The sequence below is a fragment of the Borostomias antarcticus genome, assembly GCF_949987555.1.
Source record: "Borostomias antarcticus genome assembly, chromosome: 7".
In the NCBI taxonomy this organism is placed as follows: Eukaryota; Metazoa; Chordata; class Actinopteri; order Stomiiformes; family Stomiidae; genus Borostomias; species Borostomias antarcticus.
In genome coordinates this window covers 14458584-14464974 of record NC_140240.1, presented here as the reverse complement: position 1 = coordinate 14464974, position 6391 = coordinate 14458584, and positions in this window count along the sequence as shown.

Here is a 6391-nt window from a genome sequence, read left to right as displayed (position 1 = left end):
GAAATCAATGGAGCCACGCTCTAGAAAATCTCTCTTCGCTCTAGAATCTCTAACTGTTTCTAACTCTTCACCTCTCCTACACTGCTGAAGACCGAAGGACATTTTATACATGGAAATGTTCGCGTGATTGTCTGGATTCTGAAGAAGTAAATAGTTGAGCTATGCTATGTATACTTTTCGCTGTGTGACAATTTAAACAACAACACCCCCCCCTCTCACTCTACCGAGAGGAAGCAACCCTGCCAGGTGATATTAATTAAGTGCTCAGGACTCAGACTCACGGGGTTAGGGAAGGCTCACATGCCTTGTGGACTAGGGTGGTTCACTTTCGCAACATCCTGCGTAGCACAGTGGTTAGCGTGTCGGCCTTGCAAGCAGCAGGTACAGAGATCGAATCCTGTTCAACCATGTCTGGCTTTTGACATGTTTTGCTTGTTGTCTTTTATGCGCTGGTCGTGCGTCCCGCTTGGCCCCCACATCGCTGCTTGCAGCTATATTTATTGGGGGCCAAGCAGCGAAGCTGCGCAGGCCACCATTGTTCTTGTACCTTTTCTTATTATTCATCTTCCTCTGGCATTGGAGTCTATGGCAGCCCATAGAACCGTATGGTAAAAAGTTGTGAAAATTGGCACACTTATTCATGACAGTCCCCTGAGTCTTTTCACCAAGACACATGTACACAGCTCGAACTCTCTAGCGCCACCAACATGTCAAAGTTGGAGATGCATTTGTGCACACAACTTTTGACCTGTAAGCCCGATTTTCAAAAACGAGGTACCGTTGGATTCCTTGGCTCAAGCCGAGTTCAACGCACCCCATGACATCATTTTCCGCCGTATTGGATTTCCCGCCATTTTGGATTTTGTTAAAAACACTTAAAATGTATCTCCTCCTAGGAATGTCAACCAATCTGCACAAAACTCGGTATACACATTCTCTAGATCAATTTCCACAAAAGTCTTACAGGGATTTTCGATTCTCGAAAGCGTTCGCCCGCTACAGCCAATCAAATTTAGCGTCCAAGCCGCCAAACAGGATATGGGGTCATATCTCAGCAAATTGTTAATGTATCAAAGCCACATTTGGGACACTCATCGGGGACAGTCCCATGAACCTTGTCAGGAAGTGTCATTGCGACAGCTCGAATCCTCTAGCGCCACCACCATGTCAAAGTTGGAAGTGCATTTAGGCACACAACTTTTGACCCGTGTGACCGATTTTCAAAAGTGAGGTACCGTTGGAATCCCTGGCTCATGCAGAGTTCATCGCACCCTATGATGTCATTTTCCATCAATTGCATTTCCCGTTATTTTGTATTTTGTGTAAAACACTTAAAATGTATCTCCTCCTAGGGATTTGCACCCATCTACATGAAACTGGCTGTACACATTCAATAGGCCAATGTCCACAAAATTATCACAGGGATTTTCGATTGTCAAAGGCGTTTGCCCACTACAGCCAATCGAATTTGGCGTCCAAGCTGCCAAACAGGAAGTGTGGTCATATCTCACTCACGTTTTAATGTATCATAACCACATTAGGCACACTCATCGGGGACGGTCCAGTGACCCCTATCACCAAGTCTGTCGATACCTCAAACTCTCTAGCACCACCAACCTGTCAAAGCTGGAAATGCATTTATTCTGAACCGTATGCCCGATTTTCAATACTGCAGTAGAGATTCGAACGCGGCTATGGCGTATTTCACTTGTTGTCTTTGATGCACTGGTCACGCATCCTGCTTGGCCCCCACATTGCTGCTTGCAGCTATATTTATTATTATTCCTCTGCCATTGTAGTCTATGGCAGCCCATATAAGCTTATGGTAGAAAGTTATGAAAATTGGCACACTCATTTGGGACAGTGCCCTGACCCTCCTCACCAAGTCTCATGTCCACACCTCACCCTCTCTAGCGCCACCAACGTGTCAAAGTTGGAGGTGCATTTATGCATGCAGCTTTTCTTCAGCAAGTCCAATTTTAAAACTTCAGGTGTCCTAGAATTTCTTGGCTCAAGCCGGATTCAACGCACATTATGACGTCATTGTGGCCATCTTGGCTTCTCCGCCATTTTGAATGATGTGCAAAACCCTTAAAATGTATTTCCTCCTAGGAACTTTCACCAATTTGCAAAAAAATCGGTGGATGTCATCTATACACCAATGTCTACAAAGAATGTACAGGGATTTTTGATTATCCATTGCGTTCGCTCGTGACAGCCAATCAAAATTGGCAGAAAAGCTGCAAAACAGGAACTGGGGTCATATCTCAGTAATGTTTTAATCTATCAAAACCACATTTGGCACACTCATTCGGGACATACCCATGACATCTGTCACCAAGCCTCATGTTGACATCTTGTGCACTCTAGCGCCACCAGCGTGTCAAAGTTGGAGTTGCGTTTATGCCAGTAACTTTTGAGCTGTATGTCCAATCTTCAAAATTATGGTAGCAATGGATTCCCTGGCTCATGCTGAGTTCAAAACACCCCGTGGTTTCATTATTACTTCATTTGTTTGATTGCAGAATGAAAGGAACACTTTTTGTCTTCTGCACAATTTCACCAGTTTCAGAGTGGTGAAAGGCGCATTTTGGAAAAAGTCACACATTTTCTAAACTGCCATCCCTCTTCCAATTCTCACAGCTCATACACATTTTACATATAAAAACGTTCACACGACTCTTGGGATTAATAAAATCAAAAAAGCTAAGCTCTTCGATGTATATTTTTCACTCTGTGACAGTTCGAATAATGACTCCCCCCCCTCCATTGAAATCAATGGAGCCACGCTCTAGAAAATCTCTCTTCGCTCTAGAATCTCTAACTGTTTCTAACTCTTCACCTCTCCTACACGTCTGAAGACCGAAGGACATTTTATACATGGAAATGTTCGCGTGATTGTCTGGATTCTGAAGAAGTAAATAGTTGAGCTATGCTATGTATACTTTTCGCTGTGTTCCAATTTAAACAACGACACCCCCCCTCTCACTCTACCGAGAGGAAGCAACCCTACCAGGTGATATTAATTAAGTGCTCAGGACTCAGACACACGGGGTTAGGGAAGGCTCACATGCCTTGTGGACTAGGGTGATTCACCCTCGCAACATCCTGCGTAGCACAGTGGTTAGCATGTCGGCCTTGCAAGCAGCAGGTACAGAGATCGAATCCCGTTCAACCATATGTCTGACTTCCGAAAATCTCGGGCCCATCCTTGACCCTTGTCAAACATGTCACCACGTCAGTCTAGCTGATTCCTTGTCTGCTTGCAGTTAAACAGCTTGGCCCCCACATTCCTGCTTGCAGGTATATTTATTATTATTATTCCTCTGCCATTGTAGTCTATGGCAGCCCATAGAAGCTTATGGTAGAAAGTTATGAAAAATGGCACACTCATTAGGGACAGTGCCCTGACCCTCCTCACCAAGTCTCATGTCCACACCTCACCCTCTCTAGCGCCACCAATGTGTCAAAGTTGGAGGTGCATTTATGCATGCAGCTTTTCTTCAGCAAGTCCAATTTTCAAACTTCAGGTGTCCTTCAATTGCTTGGCTTAAGCCGGATTCAACGCACTCTATGACGTCATTGTGGCCATCTAGGCTTCTCCGCCATTTTGAATGATGTGCAAAACCCTTAAAATGTATCTCCTCCTAGGAACTTTCACCAATCTGCAAGAAAATCGGTGGATGTCATCTATACACCAATGTCTACAAAGGATGTACAGGGATTTTTGATTAGCCATTGCGTTCGCTCCTGACAGCCAATCAAAATTGGCAGAAAAGCTGCAAAACAGGAACAGGGATCATATCTCAGTAATGTTTTAATCCATCAAAACCACATTTGGCACACTCATCCGGGACATATCCATGACATCTGTCACCAAGCCTCATGTTGACATCTAGTGCACTCTAGCGCCACCAGCGTGTCAAAGTTGGAGTTGCGTTTATGCCAGTAACTTTTGAACTGTATGTCTAATCTTCAAAATTATGGTAGCAGTGGATTCCCTGGCTCATGCTGAGTTCAAAACACCCCATGGTTTCATTATTACTTCATTTGTTTGATTGCAGAATGAAAGGAACACTTTTTGTCTTCTGCACAATTTCCCCAGTTTCAGAGTGGTGAAAGGCGCATTTTGGAAAAAGTCACACATTTTCTAAACTGCCATCCCTCTTCCAATTCTCACAGCTCATACACATTTTATATATCAAAACGTTCACACGACTCTTGGGATTCATAAAATCAAAAAGGCTAAGCTCTTCGATGTATATTTTTCACTCTGTGACCGTTCGAATAATGACCCCCCCCCCTCCATTGAAATCAATGGAGCCACACTCTAGAAAATCTCTCTTCGCTCTAGAATCTCTAACTGTTTCTAACTCTTCACCTCTCCTACACTTCTGAAGACCGAAGGACATTTTATACATGGAAATGTTCGCGTGATTGTCTGGATTCTGAAGAAGTAAATAGTTGAGCTATGCTATGTATACTTTTCGCTGTGTGCCAATTTAAACAAAGACACCCCCCCCTCTCACTCTACCGAGAGGAAGCAACCCTACCAGGTGACATTAATTAAGTGCTCAGGACTCACTCTACCAAGATGAAGCAGAAGCTGACATTATCCACTCAAATCTGCGACGCACTTTGTAAGATCCCGTTGTGGCATAGCGGGTAGCGCGTCAGTCTCGCAAGCAGCGAGTTCAGGGTTCGATTCCCGTTCATCCAAAGTGCATTCTTATAATTATTGTAATTATGCTGCTGTGGAAGTCAATGGCAGACAACAGAATCATTGTAGGTCGCTCCTGCCAGTTAAAAGTTGTGAAATTTGGCTCACAGACCAGGGACTCGTGTGCCTATTGTTTAGAGTAAGTAATATGTGTGTATTACAAATGTTTGCCATGTGGGGGAGGCATCTTACAGTACGGTACATCATATTCATGGGTTTTGTTGTAGAGACGATTATCCAGACAAGCACAAACAGTAGAGACAATCACATAGACAAGCTCATACAGTAAAGATAATCACATAGACAATTGCATACAGTAGAGAAAATCAGACGGAAGCACATACAGTAGACAATCACAGACATACAGTACAGCAGAGAACATAACATACAATAGACACAATTACATAGACACAAGCACATACAGTACAGACAATCACATATAGTACAGTAATGCGCTCCTCTTGTGTAAAATGCAGCAGACGGAACTTGGTTGCGTATTGTTTGCCATGTTCATGGCCGTGTACAAATAGTCAAAGTGGGTAAAGGAAATGCAGTGAGTGGGTGTAGACTTCTGTGGAGTAGGGGAAGGTTTTGAAGATTCAATGGAGTCTAGTTTGTCTGAATGGGAAGGTGCAAGTGAAGAAGTGAAGAACACTGGCCAGACTCCTGTTTACCTTCATTGCTATCAGAAGGTAGGCCGTCTTTCGCTGGTGCAGCAAGAAATTCCACTCTAGGCTCCCATTTTGTAGTGTTCACTGACAACAACATTCTCGCAAACTTACAGGAGGTGAACCTGAGAAGCTTGGAGCAACAGTGGGCAGCCAGACTCTACAACTACCACTTCAAAATCAAGTTCCAGCCTGACAAAACCAATGTTAATGCTGATGCCCTATCTCGTGTACCTGTGGATGGAGGAGAGGATGGTGAAGAGGAGGAGATCCTGGCCCTGAAGACTTTTCTCACCGGGGTGGAAAACCCATGCCCAGAAATGCTTAACTCTCCTGTCCAAGTTGACCTAGAAGAAGTGCAGCTGGGCCGAACCCCCTGGAGAATGGAAGGACGCCCAGCAAAAAAGATGACATGATTCGCCACATGCTGTTATCCTTGCAGACAGGGAAACCGCCCAGTGCAACAGAAAGGATCGCCCTGCAACGTGACACTCGGCAGATCCTCAAGGAGAGATAGAGGCTGACTCTGAGGGAGGGAGTCTTGCATCAGTGTGTGAGGGACCCCAACACCGCAAACTCCATCTTTCAGCTGGTCCTCCCTACAGCCTTGAAAGAGAAGGTGTGGCAGAATTTCCACGAACGGGCTGGCCACACGGGTGTGGGAAAGACTTTAGCTCTCATCCGCTGCCCACGAGTGTTGAGTATTAGACCAGCCTACTTTTCTTGTTTTATTGAGCTGAATGATTTTCATAGTTTGCAGTGGTTGAAGTTTACAGTGGTTATAACGTTTGCTGTGTTTACCAAGTCTGCAGTGTAGTTGCAGTCTGACAAACATATCTCTAAAGCCTTCAAAACATCAGTCGTATTTGCTTCATCTTTTGCGTGGTCAGCTTGGCCCCCACAACGCTGCTTGCAGCTTTAATTGGGGGCCAAGCAGCGAAGCGCTAAGCGCTGGCACCCATTGTTCTTGTACCTTTTCTTATTATTATTGGGGGCCAAGCAG